Source organism: Pteronotus mesoamericanus, unplaced genomic scaffold, assembly GCF_021234165.1.
Source record: "Pteronotus mesoamericanus isolate MK-2021 breed Mesoamerican mustached bat unplaced genomic scaffold, CSHL_Meso_final scaffold_651, whole genome shotgun sequence".
Taxonomy (NCBI): domain Eukaryota; kingdom Metazoa; phylum Chordata; class Mammalia; order Chiroptera; family Mormoopidae; genus Pteronotus; species Pteronotus mesoamericanus.
This window is the reverse complement of record NW_026555325.1, coordinates 23,548,245-23,570,468: the sequence shown is the minus strand read 5'-3', so window position 1 is coordinate 23,570,468 and position 22,224 is coordinate 23,548,245. Positions and strand designations below refer to the sequence as shown.

The window sequence follows — 22,224 nt, the reverse complement described above, 5'->3', positions numbered from 1 at the left end:
AGAGGTGAGTAAGTGAGCAAGAGCTACCTTTTCTGTATCTTACTTCAATGTTGGTCTCCTCACGCACAAAAAACATCACCAAAAGCAGAAAACAAGCCAATAATGTAGTATATACATGTAAATAAAAGGACCTTCTCTGTGTCAGATAGTTAATGTAACCCTTTTTTAGACACATGTTTTCCTTATCTGAAGAAAGGAAATGGATAAAAACTGTCACTCAGTTTTTGTAACATTTACTTATAATCATTTTCCTCTTTTGAGAGAGTACCCAATTCTCCAAAATGACAGTTTGCATTTCTAGTCTTACTTTCCAGGTTGTAAACTTTGGTTATGTAAATTTGTGCTTTAGTTATGGATATACCCAGAACACACTGCACTATACTAGTATTGGGTCCCAATCAGCTGAAATAATAAATAACTTAAATATCATAGATCCAGCATTGTCAGAATTTGGATTTTGTATTTTTTCAATAAGCTAGTTGGCTAAATGCAGAATAAACAAAGTAGGATAATGTCACTGATCAAACTGAAAGCTCCCCACACCAGGTTTTCCTTTTTGCTGGATATGAGAACTTGATGAAACTTTTTGTGCTATCTTCTGAAAATTAAAAGAAGACTTTACAGTCAGAGGCCACACCCATGAATCTCAGGTTTGCGTCGCTTCCTTTTTTTCTCTAGCAGTAGTTTCTTTCAGACTGTTCATCAAATCCTATGGGTTGATGTATACAACCAAACAATATAATATCTTAGGGGAAACTGGGCATCTTATGTTCAGCCCCTCAGAGGTAAACACAGACTTGGCACTGCTCCGTTAGCTTGCTCAGCTAGCTTGCTCAGTTATGCAAGGAGTATCTCCTCCCCTGAGAAGGTGCCATGTTAGAATTTGGAGATAGTGCTTGTTATGCAGTTAAAAAATGGCTACTGAATATTAAAAATCTGCTCTCATAAATCATACAAAGTAGGGCTCTGCAGAATATTTTTGAATGGGGGAACTACAAGAGAAGTTCATATGCTGTATTAGGAGGTATAAGAGAGGACTATGGGAAGCAGGGGCACATATTGCAATCTAATATTTGTGAGATTTCAGTGTTTATCAAAAAGGAGACATGGATTCAAAAAAGTTGAGAAAGATCACTAGTTTAGGGATAGCAAATAAATGAAGTCATGAAATGTCACATAATAAATGTCTCTGAATAGTAAAACCATTTAAATATCCCACAATAACTGTTGATTTTCTTCAAGTAATTTTAAATAATATATTATCAGGAAAGGACTTGAGTCTCTGATTTCTGTCCTTTCCGCAAGTCTCCATAGCAAAATTACCTCCCTGTTTGTTCTGTTGCTCAAGGGAACAATTCTCCATATCTCATTCTACACAAGTATTTCAAGGATTCTTATAACTTCAATTTACTAAGTAAACACCAAAATGGAATTTATTTTTTTTCTTCATTCAAATTCCAGTATTTCCTTACTGCAATGACTTCAAAATCAGACTTTATTTTCATTATGAACAATCTATTTTCAATATACCCTTCCTTTTTGCAAAGGAAAAGTAGTGGTGGTAAGTGAAGCCTACTGCAGATCATTGGTGCTCAAACTGTTTACTCTCACAATTCGTACTGATAATTACCATCACAGAGAGTATATTTCTGAAGGTAAAAGAAATAAAGCTCAGGTTACTGTATAGGACATTTCCCCAATGACACATTTATCATTATTACTCAGTTCCCAAACTCTTTTCCTTAAAAAATAAGTCCTTTAAAAAATGTTTTTCTTGGTTGCACAACAAAGTGAATACATTCAGCACTACTGAGCTGTATATTTAAAAATGGTAAAGATGGCAAATTTCATGTTATGTGTATTTTACCCCAATTAGTAAAAAATATTTTTAAAGACTATGTATTGAAAAACTATGACCCATGTATTATGTAGGTCCTGAAGACGTACTTTCAGTTTTGCAAAGAACCAGGTACCGGTGTCTGTTCCAATCCCCTTGACTTTTTTTGAACAGTTGTCAAATATTGTACCTAGTTTAAAAGACTTTGTACACTAATTAGCCAACCACCCACAAGGCAGTTTATTTCTTATTTTCTGTTATCCACTTTTGTTGTTGTTAATCCTCATCTGAGGATATGTTTATTGATTTTAGAGAGGATAAAGAGAGAAACACTGATGTGAGGAACATTTATTGGTTGCTTCTCCTGTGTCCCTGACAAGGGGTCAAGCCACAACCTTGCTATGTGCCCTGACTGGGAATTGAACCAGCAACCTTTTTAGTAAATGGGAAGATGTGCCAATCAACTGAGACACCTGGCCAGGGTTGTTACCCATTTTTGAGGATGACTCAGAATCTTGGTCCTGAACTATAAAGATATTTTTGTTACCTATTCTAGATAATTACCTTCTCTTTCCCCATTATTGAAAACTATAACACAAGCATAGGAGATAGCAGGGGAAAAATGGCAGCCGTAGTATAAATCCTGTAGGAAATTTCAGAAACTAAAACTTGGATTGATGTAATTCAACACAAAGGAGTTGAAATAAAAACAGTAATATTCATGCTTGTAAAGTGTTGGAAAACAAAATGGATAAATAGTAGTTACAGTGAATCAGCTAATGAATCACATCAGAATAGTAAGAATAATGATGTTTAATGTCAATAGGTGATTATCTATTTTCCTCTACCATTGAGTTTTGGATAATGGGTATGGTTTTAAAAAAACAAGCAGTCTTTGTTATAAAGCATGCCCTCAACATCATGTCAATAATTATTTTTTCTAGATTAACAGATAATCAATTAAAATACTCACATATCCAACCATTCACATTATGCCCACATCACTCTGTAAATATCTTTATGAATGTCTTGAAGTATTCTCCACAGTTCACAGTTGTACATTGTTAAATTACATTACCTGCCTAAAGTTATATCCTTGAAAATAATCAAAAAGTGTTTAAAATTATCATTTATACAAGTTAATGACTCTACTAAAGGTTACATAATACACTATTATCCACATATTAACAGTAAACTATAGGTCAAGTAAAATGGTAGGCTTTGGTTAGATGGTTTGTATTCCTTAGAAGCTGGCCCTGGACTGTCAGAATCATTTTTACTTCACATTTAAATAAGTACAAGCATGTTGAGCTTGTGTATTTTCTCACCCACTCATTTTGAAACCATCCTATAGGATTTGCCTACAGTAGAATGTCAGCTTGGTTATCACTTTTAAAGGAAGAAATTTTCCAGTAAAAATGGGAAGCTAATGAGAAAAAACTGAAACTGATGCTCTTCCAGTTGAGTTTCACTCTTGGTTTCCTTCCAGGCATAGAAGACCTTACCCATGTACAAGCAATACTCTTTCTTTTTATACTATAATTTCATTAGAGGAGAGAAAGAGAAGTACAGTAATACATTTTATTATCAGCCTCAGTCTATGATAGCATTTTCAGTTACCATAAAATAAAGGAGGTGGGGCAGGGGGATTAGGAATTAAAAAAAAAAGGATCAGTACAGCAGTTCTTTGTTGTAAATATTAGTGGTGTTTCAGGCCCTTTTATTTATTTTAAGGAGTTTTCATTTTCTTTTTAAAGTTCTGGACCTTTTTGCTAAATACAGTTGCTGTTCTAAGAACAATATAATTTCAGGCCAAGATAGTTTCATGAGTGAATTCTTTCAGACCTTTAAAGGAGAGAGAGCTCTTATTGCATCTACATTACTTCAGAGCAGAGAAAGAAGGAATTCTTTGCAGTTCTTTTTAGGGAAGCAGCGTAACTTTCATATCAAACACTGGCAAAGACAACACAGAAAAAGACTACTGGTGAAACTCAATGATTGATTTTAAATAAAAATGTTATCAGAAGGAACCTATATGCTTAAATATTACACCATGACCAGGTGTAAACTTGGTTCACAAACTGGAAACCTACTAAAATAACTCACCATCTTAATAGGTCAAAGAAGAAAAACACATGAAAAATCCTGACAGATGCCAAAGAGCGATATGATAAAATTCTACTTCCAGCCCTGATAAACATGTTAAGTAGTAATGAAAAGCCATCATCTTAAGAACAAGAAATACATATACCAAATGAATAATCAACATCTATTATTTAAAATCGCTCTCAAAGTGCTAGCCAGTCCAAACAGACCAGAAGAAAAAAAAAAAAAGACAGACTTTGGACATAATCCAAAATCCATTCTCTGCAAAAATCCTAGTAAGCTAAAAACAGTAAAGAAACTTCCTTGAAAAACAGAATTTATTGGAAATTAAATAACAGCTAAAACCCTAATATGATTATTTTAATGAAACGAACAATTTATTTTAAATTTTATTGAAAAGGGGTGTAATAATATTCTAGAAAATTTCAACACAAATGAAGAGGACTTGCTTAATGAATTACTGGAAAAAAAAAGGGCCATTATCAAAGAAACTAGTATTTGTACAGGAAGAGACAAATAGAACAAAGCAATAGAAGAACAAGAAAAAAAAACAAAAAGACCCATGTACACATTTTTACTATTTTAAAGTAGTATTATTTCTAGTCAGTTGGGGGAAGAAATTGATTTCAACAAATGATTTCAGGAAAGATCGCTAAATATCTATCTTAAACAATGTACAAAAATAACTTTCAGATGTTTTAATGAGTAAAACATAAAAATTATAAAAAGAATGAAGAGACAATATAGGAAAATATTTTAATAATTTTAAGTGGGGACCACCTTAAGCAATACAAAAAGTGGGCATTTTAAACCAAAGGACTGATAGTTCTTGAAAATATTTGCCATATATTTCACAAAGGATTAATATATCTGTATCCTAATAAAATATAATTTTGAGGAAATAAAAAAGGAAAATATATGGACAGGCCATTTTAAGAGAGGGTTAACTAAGTTGCAGTACACCCAGACAAAGGAATACCATGCTGACATCAAGATAAAGTAGCGCTACATGGCATGACTTCCACCATGCTTTTTAATCTAATAAAGCAGATAATAGAATGGTATGCATATATAATCTCATTTTCATAAGAAAATGAAATAGCATGTTTATGTACCTACAAGAGAAATGTGAAAGGCCTTGGAGTCCCTATGGTTGGAAGTGGGACTGTGAAGGAGTTTCATTTTCTGCTTCATACAAGCTTGTGTCTCTCAGGGTTTTCCTCCCGTCCCAAAAGATGAAGACAAAACAATTTTTCAACAGAATATAGTGCTTGCTTGCCTGCTACCTCTCGTTTGAAATGTACACTCCAACCGTGGTTGGGAGAAAGATTATTTTTATTTTCTTTCACTTTCATGTCACTTCACTTCCTTGACTACCATTTTCCCCTTATGATAACTTTGTCAAAAGCATTTGAGATAAATAGCACTTTACATAGCAAGGCCGCTCTGTTTTTGTTTGTTACAGCATAATAGTAAGAGAGACACAACTTCTCTTTGGCTTGAGTATCTTCCCCCTTCTTTCTCCACTTTTTGATAAGTACAGCTTTTTACATCTGTAAATCGTTGCTAGTCAGTTTACACCGGGTGGAGATTCTACCTAACGCCTGGGTTCTCAGTACCGGCAGAGTTTGCTTTTGCTCTTTTCGCCTCTGCCACCAATTCTCCCCGTAACCCTGGGGAAGGTTACCCAACTTCTCATTGACAAGATTATGATGACACCCCACAGGAAAGAAGAGAGCAGAATTGTGCAACAACTTTGGGAAAAACAACAGAATAGAACCTAGTTAAAAAGTTTTCGAGAGCGTAACCATGATAGTGCTAGCTCGTGGAAAGCAGCTCCCGTGCCAAAGTAAGTCTACACGCCTGACGGAGTCCACTGCTCACTCTGACACCCCAAACCCTGACTCCCCAGCTTCAAAGGGAAGAAGTCGACGTCCGACAGAATCCCTCCCCTGCAACGTCGTGGCGGGAGACGTCTGCTGCGCTGACGTCGCGGGCCTGGAAAGCCCCTCCCGGTCGTTCCTGAAGGTAGACCTCGGGTGGTTTCTCTCGCACAGTCCCTCCCCGTTCTGAGAGTTGGTTGTCTCGGCAGCTCCTCGGTTTCTGTCCCTGCGGTGCACCTACTGCCAGTGTATCCCTCTCACTCACACACACAAGTTCTCCGTCGCCGTGCCCGACGGGTTTGGATACATCTACTCGCTCATGAAGTTTCTTACCACAGTTCAGGAATTCCAAGCCGGTCTCCCACGCCGCCTCGCCTCTGGTCCACAGCGCCCCGCCGAGTGACTGCAAGCCTGCAACCGGAAGTTGTTTTCCGTTCCAGTTCAGAGGGCAGAGACCGCGCAGAGCCCTCGCGCAGAGCCGGCAACTCACCACCCTTCCTCCACCTAGCCGGGCCGGGCTACCCAGCCCGGTCGCCCCGCCCACACAAGCCCCGCCCACGCAGTCCCCGCCCACGTAGTCCCCGCCCAGCGGTGCAGCACCAACCCGCACTACCCAGCTTCGTCTTGCGCTGGAAATAACGGGCGGAAAGGCGTCCAATGTCAAGTTTAGAGGTCACCTGAGGGTCTTGGCTAAATTTTTGCTAAACAATAACCAGTTCTAAAATCACCCTGTGTGTCAGGTACACAGAGTTACGTGAGAGGCTTATTAGGACAACTCACCGTTATTAGAGATTCCTTGAATTCAGAGCAACTGGGTAAAGCCCAGGACCCTATATTTCCGACAGATCCTCAAGTGAATGTGATTAAGGCCTACCCTCTGAAAAACTACACACACACACACACACACATTTGGTTTTTTTCCCAACTAGTGACACCTTTCATTAAATGTACTTGCTATCGTTTGCATGGTTGGTAAAAACAGGTAGACTGTTATCAGAAAATGTCCAACTAACTTAGACTTCCTGGTTTTGCCATTTCCTAGCCATGCTTGAATAGTCTCCAAGATAAAAATTTTAGACAGATAACTCAAGAAAAGTGTTGGTACTTCCGGTTTTAGCTCTGATACTTACTGATGAAGGCAAGTTGCTTAATCTAATGAACCTTAGATTTTTCTTTTTTTAATCTGACGAAGACAATACTAAACTACTTTACTGGATGGATGGTTGGGAGGATCAATTCAATAATGTAAGAAAAATCTCATGGTAAAGTTTAGAATGCTCTACAAATGAAAGGTGATGTTAAGAGTCACTCACACCATGCTGCATCCTTTCCATCACCAAAGTTTTCCCTGGAATACCTTTCAGGAAAAGACAGCAGTCAAATCCACAGCACATGTGGCAGCTTCCTGAGAGCACTGCAGGCTGAAACTCTCCATGTTGACTGGAACATGATTGCATGAATGCAGGTAGCACTCTCAGAAGCTGCCATGGTGATGACTTATTTATTTATTTAATTAATTAAAATATGTTTTATATATTTTGAAGATCAAACTCTTGTCTGAGGTATTATTGGCAAATGTGTTCCTATACTGTTTGTTCCTATACTGTTTGTTCCCTTTCTGTTGTGCTGATGTTTTCTTTAGCCTTGCAGAAACTTCAATACAAACAACCCAATTAAAAAATGGGCAAAGGACCTAAACAGACACTTCTCCAAGGAGGACATACAGATGGCATAGGAAAGGATGCTCATCATCACTAGCCATCAGAGAGATGCAAATTAAAGTCACAATGACATACCACTTCACACCAGTTAGAATGGCCATCATTAATAAATCAACAAACAACAAGTGCTGGCGAGGTTGCAGAGAAAAAGAAACCCTAGTACACTGTTGGTGGGAACGCAGACTGGTGCAGCCATTGTGGAAAACAGTATGGATTTTCCTCAGAAAACTAAAAATGGAACTGCCTTTCAACCTGGTGATTCCACTGCTGAGATTATACCCTAAGAATCCTGAAACACATTTCAAAAGAATCTATGTTCATAAGAGCATTATTTACAATAGCCAAGTGCTGGAAACAGCCTAAGTGCCCATCAGTAAAAGAGTGGATCAAAAAACTGGTACATTTACACAATAGAATACTACGCAGCAGAAGGAAAGAAGGAACTCATACCCTTCTCGACAGCATGGATGGAACTGGAGAGTATTATGCTAAGTGAAATAATACAGGTGGTGAAAGAAAAATACCCTATGATCTCACCTATAAGAGGAATGTAATCAACAAAACAAACAAATGAGCAAAATAGAACCAGAGATGGAAATAAAGAACAAACTGATTGTGATCAGAGGGGAGGGGAGAGGGGGATAGCAGGGAAAGAAGAGGAAAGGTCAAGTCAAGGAAAAGGTACAAAGGACCCATGGACAAGGACAATGGAGTAGGGAATGTCTTTGGGAGCAGGGGTTGGATGGGGCAGGGAAAAGCAACAGGGGGGAAAATGGGGACACCTGTAACTGAACAACAATAAAAAAATATTTTTTAAAACTCTCACTGCTTTTGCACATATTTGACGTGGTTTAATGGTGTTTGGAAAAAAACCTCACCACCAAACACATATTAAGAACTATAAAAGCAGCAATTTGATAGCCAAGAAAAAAGTGACTGTGACTACTCAGTATTTTTGTGAGGCAGAGCCTGCTCCAGAGCGTAACTTTATCTCCATAGACTTGACAACATTTTTTAAGTCACAAACTCTCCTGTCTTATTGATCTTGGCCAAGCCATGCTTGAACAGGGCATAGGTCCATGATTTTTACCTTCATCCTGAAAGTTTTAAGCTTAGCTTTGGAGTACTTGAGCTCCCCTATTTTCTGGTCATACGGTCCATATAACTTAGAAGCTGCTGTCTCCTCAGGGGAGTCCAACATCTTGCTCCTCCTGTGATAGATTCTTTTCTCTGTTAGAGCAGGAGGATCAGGTGCTGACTACCTCAACTTCTCCCTATACGCTTGCACCATGGATGCTTGCACTGCTTTTCTTAAGCTGGCAAGTCCAAGGATTTAAAAACTTAACAGTTGCAGTGCATTTTAAAATATTGGGCTTACTTTTAAAGGTCAAAGCCAAAACAGGGTTTTAAAAACTTATTTTTTAAACAAACACACACTTCTTGTAGATAACATTGTGACCAGTTGAACAGCTTTCTTGAATAAGTAATTGAGTTAAATGTGATAATACAAAACTTTTTAAAAATAAATTTTTTAGAGCAGTTTTAGGTTCATAGCAAAATTGAGGAGGAAATAGAGATTCTCTGTATACTCCCTATACCTACACATGCACAAGCCTCTTCTATTAGCAATGTTTCCCACCAGGCTACTAGTACATTTGTCACAAATGACAAACCTATTTTGACATACCATTATCATTCAAAATCCATAGTTCACATTGAGGTTCACTCTGTGTTGTACATACATACATTCTATGGGTTTGGACAGATGTATTGTGATATATGCCCATCATTCTAGTATCATACAATACTATACTAAAATAGTTTCACTGCCCTAAAAATCCTCTGTGCTCCACCTGTCCCTCCCTTCTCCTCTCAGTCCTTGGCAACCACTGAATTTTTTTTGCTGTCTGGGTAGTTTTACCTTTTCTCCAATGTCACATAGTTACAATTATACAATATGTAGCCTTTCAGATTGGTTTCTTTCATTTAGTAATATGCATTTGAGTTTCTTCCATGTTTTTTTTTCATGGATAGGTAGCTTATTTCTTTTTAGCATGGAATAATATTTCACTGTATGGATGTACCACAGTGTATTTTATCTACTTACTAACTAGAGGAAATCTTGCTTGCTTCCCAGTTTTGGCAATTGTGAATAAATCTGGTATAAATATCAGTGTGCAGGTTATTGTGCAGACATAAGTTTTCAACTCCTTTTGGGTAAACCCCAAGGAGAATGACTGTTGGAATTGTATGGTAAGAATACCTTTAGTTTTTTAAGAAGCTGCCAAACTGTTTCCCAAAATCATTATACAATTTAGGATTCCCACAAGTAATGAGTGAGAGTTTCTGTTGCTCCACATGCTTGTCAGTATTTGGTGACAATGTTCCAGATTTTTGCCATTCTAATAGACACATAGTGTTTTCTCATCGTTTTTTCTTTTTCTTTTTTTCTTTTTTTCCCTTTTCATTTCATTGACAGCATATGATGTAGCACATCTTTTTATATGGTTATTGGCCATCTGTATATCTTCTTTAATGAGGTATCTGTTCAGGTTTTTGGCCCATTTTTAAATTGGGTTGCCTGTGTTTTCTTCCTGTTGAATTTTAAGAGTTCTTTGTGTATTTTGGATAATTAGATGTATCTTTTGCAAATATTTTCTCCAGACTGTGGCTTGTTTTATCATTCTCTTAACAGTATCTTATGCAGAGCAGAATTTTTTAATTTTATTGAAGTCCACTTATCCAGCACTGATTGGAGAAAATTAAAGGAGCTGCTTGATGATTTCTAATTGAAGTACTAGAAATAATAATAATAATACACTTAGAATCTAAAAATGAATGCACAAACATTTTTAAATATGGAAGTGCTAAAAATTTTGACTAAGGAAGAAAATTAAACATATACATTTCTGAAATACATTTGTTTTCTCTTTACACCCCTATGATATAATTATGAAAAGAAGCGGCTGCATAGTTCTTGAATATGTAAAACATGAATGCTGGGGTAGGTGGGTGAGTTCTGTCCTAAAACAGTGTAAAATATTTTTCTTTTTCTATAATGATCAAGAATTTTTTAGAATTAACAAACAGTATATTTTATTAAGGTTAGGAATTGAGTTGAGACATTTATTTGAGAAATAATCTTTTAAACAAATGATATAATTTTACTCCAACTTTTCTTTACTCATATTATTACATATCTTAGGTTAGCAAGTGGCGCTGTGGGGTAGGGTGGGATGAAAATGAGAATTGCAGGCTCATTAAAAATATTTTAGGAGCTCTTTTCAAAACTGCTTAATATTTTATTGAGAGTTCTGAATATAAATCTAGGGACAAGGAAAGCTGCCAATATGAATACTACAACTTGGAATGTCAGGTAAGCATCAATGATCTCACTCAAATCTTTGATGTGAAATATCACTATTAATAGCATCTGGTTGACTTCTGATTTAAGATGACATCTGGAATAGCTATTTGTGTCTCAGACTCCCTAAACTAAATGAAAAATCAGAAAAACATGAGAACTCATAATAATATTGAAAGGCAGGATTGATGACCAGGCTCAGCGTGTGTGGCTGAGCAGTCTGTACCCTGTTTAGGGTGCCCGGCTGACAGATGTGCTCTCTTGCCCCCTTGGGCTTGAATCATCTCTAGAGGGGTGCCTGTTCCTAAGTCACAAGAGGCATCAAAAGAGTAGCTGTAACCCTGCTGACAAGCATCTTAGTGACAAAATTTGACAGGGTTTTTCACCATTTGAAAGAACTGTGGTGCTGAAATGCACATGAACTTTCTTACTTGAAGGTGACCAAACCTACTGGCCTGCACGGTAAGAAATGTACTTGCCTCATGGGACCTATGAATGAATCGACAGTAACCCCACGACTATGTGTTATCTACAAGTGGTATTTTGCACCTCCTTGCCCTAATATGCCCCATTAGTACTTCTCTCTATTATTCATTTCAGAGCTATGGTTTGGATTATGCCAACATGATTCCAATGGGAGTGGAGAGATATGATGTTCTGTTTTTAAGAATATGTGAAGCCAATAATGAAAGCAGCTGGGCAGATGGAATTGTGTGTGTGACCCTCACTGGGAATTTAATTTTTCATGTATGGTTCCTACTAAGGAAAAGATCAATGATTTTTTGTGATTAACCAGGAATTCATCTCTTCATAGTAAAATAACTAAGCAATAAAGGCAAGGGATCTCACTGCTAGCTGATACCCGTCGTAACAAAATTTTTAAGTGTCAGTTTCAGGTCAACAATTTAGCTGTGAACTGTGCATGTATACTTGTCTCTGAGCTCAAGATCTGAGTCAAGATCAGCTTCTCAAGTACTGAGAAGCTGAGAGAAATCAGGCAGAGAAAGATAAGAATCAAGGAAAATCCATACATTGGGTTAGTAAAGGATACCTGAGGCTTAGAATGAGTAAATTCAAAATGAAGTATCCCTTTTTAAAAGATTATGTTGCATAAATGATGACAGGATCTTCAAAAGGCAGAGAAAGTGAACACTTTGGAAAATGGTGTACCAGAAGTGTAAGTAAATGGAAAGAATCTGCTTTGCATTTTCTATGAAATAGGAGATTAAATATACGATATTAGACTTATATAAGATATTAAACCAAGATAAAGAGAGATCTAGTTAAGAGACAGGGAGAAATAAAAACAAAATTGAATAAGTTAAGGTTATAAGGACGTAACATATACAATTGCAAAATTAAAATACCATTTAGATATAATCAAGGATGGAATCAATACTGCAGGTTATTAAATTAATGATTAGAGCAAAAACTTAAAAAACTTTCTTGAAATGTGAAGGGAAAAAACAAATAGATGAAAATCATTACATGAAATAGTAAAAAGATAGTGCTCCATTTTTTTCAGAAAAGATCAGAATAAATGGAATGGAAATAGCAACCTAAGATACATCGAAAGGTATCTGAAGTAGTATTTTGGTCCAAAGCAGAGATGAAAAGGATTAAATTACATATGAAACATAAAGAGACTAGCCACTTTAACCTACCCTGATAAAAAATTTGATATTAATGATTTGTCAATTTATTCCTTTATTCAGCAAATTTTTTGAGTACTCGATATGTGCTAAAAGTTAGGGATACAAAGAAGATCAAGACACATTCCTACCTTAAATAACTTGATGTCTCTTTTGGTTAACCCACATATAAGAAGCAGGCGATTACTGCACAATGAGCTATTACAATATTACAATCGGGGTAAGTGTACTGTGAAAACACATTGGAAAGGCCACAGTCCAGGCGTTAAGAGGGTGAAGGAAGACTGTATCAAAAGTATGGAAAACTATTCAAGAAGAATTTAAGCAGAAAAGAAATAAATTACTTGCAAAGGAAGAAAAGTACATAAAAGTCATCTTATCTTCATCATTAAACTTAAGAAACTGAATAGAATAACATTTACAGTTGTTTGGGAAAAGTTTCATTACAAAATCTATACCTGCCTCTGTTATCATTCATAGAGTTGAAAGGAAAGCAAAGACACTCTTAGATACCTCAAGGTTCAGAAATAACTGAAGTAACTGAAGTAACTGAAGTTATACTTCCTGAAGTAACTGAAGTTATACTTCCAGTGGTCAAGAATGGAATCAAAAATAAAAACCAAAGGTGAAATTGTGATATAAAAGAATATTTTTAAATATTTGAAATAATTTAAATATTGGATTAGGTTAAAACTTGTTGCAAATATAATGAGAATATTAAAAAGAATTTTAAGACATAAGATATAAATGTAAATAAATAATTTAATAATAACATGTTCTAAACTTCCTGATTATAGCAACAAAAACTCAAGTGGTGAAAGAGAGGTGTCAGGAAGTAAAAATTTCTAATATACTCATTTCTTATCTTTTATATATGGAAATAAAGAAATGATAAATAGGATCTCATTCTCACTATGATAATTGAACATACATAATTTTAGCTTTTTTATATGTAAAGGTAAATAAGTACATAAAATATTTATGTTCTTTTTTTCATATACATAGGAGAAGAAAGGAAACATTGTTCACAGAAGAAAGACATGAAACTCTTACTTCTTAAAATGTTCCCAACATTTAATCAATCACCCAGTAAGTACTCAGGTGAGTAATCCTCTGCACCATTTCTTGCATGCATACAGGCTGTGTCCCTGTTACCACACTCTGGCCACATTGCCACTGTGTCTCTCCTGCCACCCTTGTCCAAGCCATCAATCCGTATTTACTGTAACTGCATTCTCAATATTCTCCTGACTTTTACTCTTGTCAAATTCTAAATGTTATTATGTTCCTGTATTACCTAAAATCATTCATTGGTTTCCTATTACCCTTAGGATAAAATCTAAACTTTAAGCATGGTATGAGGCTTCTTCTTACTTCTCTATGCTCATATCCTCCCTCTTCCTCTTGGTGATTCGGGGCTTCCTTCAATACTTCAAATGTTCCCTGTTCTGTCTTTTTCAGGTGTTTGCTAATGTGGGTTTTCTTATTCTAAAACATGTTTCCCTTATGTTTTGCTTGGTCTGTTGAGGGCTCAGCTAAATGGACTGATTCTAATCAGGACCTCATTTGACTCCCCTTCCAGGTTAGAACTGTGGACTCAGCAATGGATTCCTGTTTCTCTGTCTTTCCACTTTATGACATGCACCATACATAAAATTCCAAGATGTACATTTGGGTGTTTTTGAAGTTGGGTTGGCTATTACAACTGATGTTAAAGAAGTTGCAAACACCAGTCTAAGGCTTAGGTCATTGCCCGCCACGCCCCCCACAAAAGACCCTCTTATACTGAGAGAGGCTAATTCATGCTAGTAATAAGTGAGAATTCTGCGTTAAAATTGCCTCATTCATATGTTGGTATAGCTATTTACTAACATATGACTTTATTAGCGCTGTGCTTTAATTTGTTCCTCTGTCAAATGCAGATTATAATAGTACTTGCTTCAAAGTTTGTGTGTGTATGTACAATGAGATGATATATAAGCATGGCCTGACCTATATAAGGAACTCAGTAATATTAACTAATATAGATAATTTCTATAATTTAAGTAGGTGGTTTTACATGCAGCTAATTTTTAATTGTAAAAAGTAATCATAATTATCATTTAAAATGTCTTTAAAAGCTCTCAATGAGAAAACCTAGACATTGGACTTACTAGGAAAATACTTTAAATCAATTGTCTTAAATATACCCAAAGACCTAAAGGAAACTATGACCAAAGAACCAAAGGGAATCAGGAAAATGATAAGTAAAAAAAATGTGGATAAAAAAGAGAGGGAAATTTCAGAAAGTAACAGAATAGAAATTTGGGAGCTGAACAATACTATAAGTGAAACAAAACATTTACTGGAGGGGTTGGCAGCAGATTTGAGCAGGCAGAAGAGTCAGTGAATATGGTGATAGGACAATGGAAATTACCTAGTTGGAGGAGCATAAAGGAAAAAGAATAAAGAAAAGTTAAAAGACCATGAAAGACCTGTGAGACAACATGCAGGGAACCAACATATGCATTGTAGAAGTTCTGAAGGAGAAGTGAGAGAAAAGGAACAGAAAAAAATATTTGAAAATATAATAGTCCCGAATTTCCCAGTTTGATGAAAGACTGAATCTGTACATTTAAGAAGCTCAATAAACTACAGTAGGATAAGCACAAAGAGATTCATACTGAGGTACATTGTAGTCAAAGTGTTGAGAGCCAAAGGTGAAAGTATCTTGAAAGTAGCAAGAGAAAAATGCCTTATGTACAACGGATCCTCAGTAAGAATGAAACCAATTTTATTTTAAAATCATAGAGGAAAGAAGGCAATGGGATGACAGAGTTAAAGTGTTGGGAAAAATAGATCTCAACCAAGAATTCTCTGTCTGGCAAAATTGTTCTCCAAAAATGAAGGAGAAATAGAGATATTCTGAGATAAACTAAAGGTAAGGGAGTTTGTTGTTAGTAGACTTACCCTAAGAGAATGATAAAGAGACTCCTTTAGGCTCACACAAAAGGCCACTACACAATAATCCAAAGCCACATCAAATAATTAACTCTGGTAAAGACAGCTACATAGGTAAACATAGAATCCAGCATGACTGTATTTTTGGTTTGAACTCCTATTTTTATTTTCAACATGATTTAATTAACAAATGATTAAAAATAATTATAAACCTATGTTAATGAGCACACAATGTATGAAGATGAAATTTGTGATTATAACAATATAAGGTAGGGAACCAATCTGTATAGGAGTAGAAAGTTTGTATATTACTGAAGTTCAGTTAGTACTAATTCCAATTGGATTGTTGTAAATTTAGGTTGTCAATTTAATCCCCATAATAACAACTAAGACAATGCCTTTAAAAAAATATAAAAGCAAATGAGATTGGAATAAAATATCACAAAACAAAGAGTTAATTAAACACAAAAGAAGGCAGTAATGGGGAAGTGAGTGAAGAACAGAAAAATGACTTAAAACATAGAGAAATCAAATAGCAAAATGACAGAAGTAAGTCTTTCTTACCAATAATTTCATGAAATATAAATGGATTAATCTCTCCAACCAAAGGGCAGAGCCTGGCAGCATGGATAATGCAACATAATCAAAGTATATGCTGTTTACAAGAGAATAACTTTAAATTAAAATAATGCAAATAAGTTAAAAGTAAAATATGGAAAAAATTCTCCATGTAAATAGTTACAAATAAAGAGAAAGTGTAGCTATACTAATACCAGACAAAATAGCGTTCACTTATTTTTCATTATTTTTTAATTTTTCTATTACAGTTGTCCCAATTTTCCCCTGTTGCTCTCCCCTGCCCCACCCAATGCCCCCTCCGCCACGTCCCACAGTCAATCCCCACCCTGTTGTCCATGTCCATGGCTCATTTATACTTATTCTTTAACTAGACCCTTCCCCTTCTTTCCTTCCTTATCCCTCTCCCTCCTCCCCTCTGGTCACTGTCATTGTGTTCCTTGTTTTCATGCCTCTGGTTCTACTTTGTTCATTTGTTTGTTTTTTTTATTAGGTTCCTGTTACAGTTGAGATCTTATGGTATTTGCATTTTGTTGTCTGGCTTATTTCACTTAGCATAATACTCGCCAGTTCCATCTATGCTGTCGCAAAAGGTAGGTGTTCCTTCTGTCTTTCTGCTGCATAGTATTACATTGTGTAAATATTCCACATTTTTTTGATCCATTCATTTACTGATGGGCACTTAGGCTGTTTCTGGCACCTGGCTATTGTAGATAATGCTGTTATGAACATAGGGATGCAAAGATTCTCTTGAATTGGGGTTTCAGGATTCTTAGAGTATAATCCCAGCGGTGGAATCACTAGGTTGAAAGGCAGTTCCATTTTTAGTTTTTTGAGGAAATTCCATACTGTTTTCCACAATGGTTGCACTGGTCTGCATTCCCTAATGCACTAGGATTCCGTTTTCTCCAGATTTTCACCACCACTTGATGTTTGTTGATTTGTTAATGATGGCCATTCTGATCAGCTTGAGGTAGTATTTCATTGTGGTATTAATTTGCATCTCTCTGATGGTTAGTGATGTGATCTTTTCACATGCCGATGGGCCCTCTGTAAGTCTTCCTTGGAGAAGTGCCTGTTCAGGTCCTTTGCCCATTTTTTAAGTGGATTGTTTGTCTTTCTGGTGTTGAGTCATATGAATTCTTTATATATTTTGGAGATCAAACCCTTGTCTGAAGTGTCATTGGCAAATATATTTTCCCATACAGTTGGTTCCCTTTTCATTTTGATAATGTTTTCTTCAGCTGTGCAGAAGCTTGTTAATTTGAGGTAGTCCCATTTGTTTATTCTTAATTTTTTTTCCCTTGTCTTAGAAGATTTATTGGTGAAAATATTGCTGCATGGGATATCTGAAATTTTACTGCCTATGTTTTCCTCTAGGACTTTTATGGTGTCATGGCTTATGTTTAAGTCTTTTATCCATTTTGAGTTTATTCTGGTGCATGGTATAAGTTGGTGGTCTAGTTTCATTTTTTTGCTTGTGTCATTCAAGATCTTCTAGCACCATTTGTTGAAGGACTATTTTTCTTCCATTTTATGCTTCTGCCCCCTTTGCCAAATATTAATTGACCATAGAGACATGGGTTTATTTCTGGTTTTTAAAATTCTGTTTCATTGATCTTTGTGTTTATTCTTATGCCAGTAAGACTGTTTTGATAACAGTGGCCTTTTAGTATAGCTTGATGTGAGGTATTGTGGTCCCTCCTACTTTGTTCTTCTTTTTCAAGATGGCTGAGGCTATTTGGGGTTGTTTTTGGTTCCATATAAATTTTTGAAATATTAGTGAAATCTGTAAAATATGTCATTGGTATTTTAATAAAGATTGTGTTGAATCTATAGATTGCTTTGGGTTGTACAGACATTTTAATGATGTTAATTCTTCCACTCCATGAATATGGTATATACTTCCATTTGTTTATATCTTCCCTAATTTCTTTCTTCAGTCTTCTGTAGCAGACAAAATAGCATTTAAGTCCAAAACTGTTATAAGAACAAAGAAAAGCATTTTACATGTATGTCCAGAAAGTATCCAGCCAAGTACTATGACAAATAGAGACATTTATCGAAGAAGATACCAGATACAAGAAACATTGTACGTAGGACTATGATACCTCAGTCCCCTTCAAAGTAGGCACCTTAGGACCTCACTCAGTTGTCCAAATCGTCATCAGCTGCCTTGTTATATTTTCCTGAGTCTCATCAAATGTCTGAAATCTCTTCCCTTTCAAAGGTGATTTTAGTGTTAGGAAAAGTCAGAAGTTGTAGAGTTTAAAATCTGGGCTGTAGGGAGGCTGAATCACCTGGATAATTTGATGTTTCAACAAAAAACTCTCCATGAGATGTAATGCATGAGTGGGAGTATTGTCGTGAGGAAGCTGCCAATCACCAGTTGCGCACAGCTTTGGCCTTCTGAATCATCTGAATAGTTTCCGTGGAGGAATGTTCAAGCTTAATGCAAAATTTGATGCAGATTCGTCATTCTATTCACTCAATCATTTTGAATGTGATGGCCACACAGTACACGTGGTCACTCAAAACTCCTCAAAAGGAAACATGGTGTCTACTTCCCCTACTGACTCTTGCCATGAAGTTGCCATTGTTCATGCATGTGCATTCCAGTCCACTCTCCTTGGCTGCTAGGTTACATCAATGTTGCACAAACCATTCTTGTTATGTTAACAACGGTTGGACTTTTTCTGGACATTTATCAAGAAGATATAACAATTATACACATAAACACATCAAACAAAAAGCCCCCAAATACATCAAGCAAATATTGATAGAATTTAAGAGAGGAATAGACAGTACTACAGTAACAGTTGGAGATGTTACTATATAACTTTTAGTAACAGATAGAAAAATAGAAGATCAAAGGGAAATAGAGGACTTGAGAAATACTATAAACAACTAGGTCTAACAGATAAAAGGGGGGGGACCCAAAGAAAACCAGAATTATCTTCTGGAGGGTGATCCCCTTGTAGCACAGGCTTCCCCCTGCTAGGTGACTGTTCTGGGAACTGATCTGTATCAATGTACCAGCTGGCATTGTTGTGACAGGCTGCATTGAGCTTCAGTGAATTGTTTTGGAAGACTCTTTCAGTGCATTTGCTCATTTCATGATGGGTGATTTATGAATGCCCCTGGCCAAACTGCTCTAGGTGTTCAGCAGTTTTTGATCAAAAAAGGCATGACTCCAGTTCCTCACCTTCCCTACTCATCCAGTTTGCCCCGAGCAACATTTTTTGTTTTCCTGGATGAAAAAACTCCTCAAAAGGAAACATTTTGCCCACATGGAAGAGGTAAAATAAAAAATGGCAGGAGCACTAAAAGATATGAAAACTGACAAGTTCAAAACCTGTTTTGAGCAGTGGAGAAAACATCTTGGTAGGTATATTGCGTCAAATGGAGAGTACTTTGAAAGTGACTGAAGTTTAAATATGTAAGAATAAATATACAATTTTTAATAAATAAATTCTATTTATTTTGGGTCCTCTCCTCATATAGAAGAACATTTTACCCAAGAACAGTGGAATACATATTCTTCTCAAGTGGGTATAAAAACTTGTCCAGGATAGATAAATATTAGGCCATAAAAAGTCTCAATATGTTAATATTAAAAAATATTGAAATCATATGAAATATCTTCTCCAATCAAAATGAAATGAAGCTAGAGATTAATAAAAGAAGGAAACTGGAAAATTCACAAATATTTGCAAATTAAATGACACTTTCTTGAACAATCAATGGGTCAAAAAGGAAATAACAAGGAAAATCAGATTTATTTAGAGATAAATCACACCATACTGGAACTTTTGGGATGCAGTGATAGCAGTGCACAGAGGGAAATTAATAGCAGCAAATATCTACATTAAGAAAAAAAAACCAAACTCTGAAATCCATAACCTAATTTGACATATCAAAGAACTAGAAAAAGAACAAACTAATTATGCAAATCTAGCAGAAGAAAGGAAATAATAAAGATTAGAGCAGAGATAAATGAAATAGAGAATGGAAAAACAATAGAATCAATGAAGTCAAAATCAGTTATTTTAAAAGACTGACGAAACTGACAAATCTTTAGCTAGACTTACAGGAAAATGTGAGAGAACAAATAACTAAAGTCAGTGATGAAAATGTGGACCTTACTACTAACCACACAGAAATAACAAGGCTTATAAGAGTGTACTATGAATAATTATATGCCAACAAATTACATTTGATCTTAGCCAAAAGGCCAATAAGCGATGGCCAACAAATTAGATAACCTAAATGTAATATACAAATTCCTAGAAACACACAAATTACCCAAGCTGAATTTAGAAGAAATAAAAAAATATCAACAGACCTATGGCAGATAAAGAGATTGAATCAGTAATCAAAAAATTCCCAAGAAGGAAAGTCCAGGACCAGTTGGCTTCATTGGTGAATTCTACCAAAGGCTTAAAGAAGAATTCATACCAATCCTTCTCAAACTCTTAAAAAAAATAGAGGAGGCAGAAATACTTCCTAACTAATTGTGTGAATCCAGGATAATTGCTATACTAAAGCCAGAGAAGACACCGCAAGAAAAGAAAACTAAAAAACAATATTCCTCTCCCCCAACACGTCCTTGGGCATTGCAGGCTATGAGGCATAAGGTGCCTCAGCTGACAGGGGCTGGTAGCCCCTAGCTGCTGCTGCGAGGCTGAAGCCAGAGTGACTGTTCTTTTGGAGCTGCTTGTCTATCACTTTTCTTGTAGCACCAAGAGCTCAGCTGGGCTGAACTATTAAGAATGGAAGCTAATGTATCTGTTGACATGTTTTCAGAAGTCCTGGGGAATCAATTGCTTCAGACTACTACTAAACTAGTGCACGAACATTTGGATGCTGAAGTTCAGAAACTGGATTAGATGGGCCAAGATGAATTGTAACACCTCAAAAAAAAAAAAAGAAGAAGAGACTTGAGGCATCTGGGAAAGCTCATCAGCAGAAGCGAGAATGACTTTCAAAAGAACATGGGGAATACATGTTTTCTGATGATACTTTCTCAAGAAGTCAAGGAGAGTAAAAAAGTGGTCTGCCCTTTCTACAGAGTCCACATTCAGGTGTAAAATGCTAGACAGACATTTGGTGATATTGTCCAAAAAACATCTGGAGACCAAATTTTTGAAGGTGAATGTGGAAAAAGCACTCTTCTTTTTTAAAAGGCTGAGGATCAAAGTCATTCCCACACTAACACTGGTGAAAGATGGAAAAACCCAAGATTACATCATTGGATTTACTGACCTAAGAAATACTGATGACTTCACTTGAAACTTTAGAAAAGAGGCTTGGTTTTTCTGATATTCCTAATTACAGTGGAAATTTAATGGAGCCACCATTTCAGAGCCAAAAGAAACTTGGAACAAACTTCACAAAGCTGGAAAAGAGACATGATTTGGATTCTGATGATGATTACAGAGTAGTTTATAATTCCTTGTAAATTGCCCTTTTATTTCTTCTTACTTTGGAATTAGATGTGTTTTCTAAATTCTGTTGATTTTGATACATTGGTCATCTGATAGTGATATTCTAGTTTTACACTGTTGCATCACATTGAAAGACATCTTTAATATTTTCTGTGTGGAGCTCATTTTTAATTTGAGGAAAACTATTGTTCTTAAACTAACTGGGTAGGATATGAATTCTTTATTTTTGTGGCTGCTTTTATCATAATAAAATTTTTACATCTTTATACCATTCATAGTTGTGTTTTTAATCCACTGGATGGGAAATAGAAACTCAGAGAATTATTCAGGACTAATCCTCATGCATTATTTACTTTATACAACAGGTCATGTAACATTTGCTGGTGTAAGAGACTGCACTTGAAAATGAATTATAAACACTTTTCACTTCTGGAATATATTTACACAACTATTAAAGAACTGCTTAAAAAACAATATTCCGTATAGTTAAAGAAGAAAAAATTCTCCACAAAACACTAGTAGACTAAATTCAACAGCTTATTAAGTGGATTTTACTTCATGACCAACTATGATTTATAACTGGAATGCAAGGGTAGTTAAACATAAGAAAATCATTCAATGTGATATACCATTGTGAGAAACCAATAAAGATTTTCTTTAATCTATTGATTAAAGAAAAAAAAACCCTATCTGATCAT

The 22,224-nt window shown here is 35.8% G+C and overlaps 1 protein-coding gene and 1 pseudogene across 2 annotated transcripts in view; one reads left to right on the top strand and one right to left on the bottom strand.

Moving 5' to 3' along the window:
* TANK (TRAF family member associated NFKB activator) overlaps nucleotides 1-6,301 on the bottom strand; it is a 66,763-nt gene extending 60,462 nt beyond the window's left edge. Inside the window, exon 1 of one of the 2 annotated variants that reach the window (XM_054562676.1) lies at nucleotides 6,160-6,301. The gene's annotated coding sequence lies outside the window, so the exon portion shown is untranslated. The remainder of the gene's footprint in view (nucleotides 1-6,159) is intronic. The other variant, XM_054562677.1, reaches the window with a different exon arrangement.
* A 14,550-nt stretch (nucleotides 6,302-20,851) lies between these two features.
* On the top strand, nucleotides 20,852-21,540 carry LOC129061812 (thioredoxin domain-containing protein 9-like; annotated as a pseudogene).
* The last annotated feature ends 684 nt before the right edge of the window (nucleotides 21,541-22,224 follow it).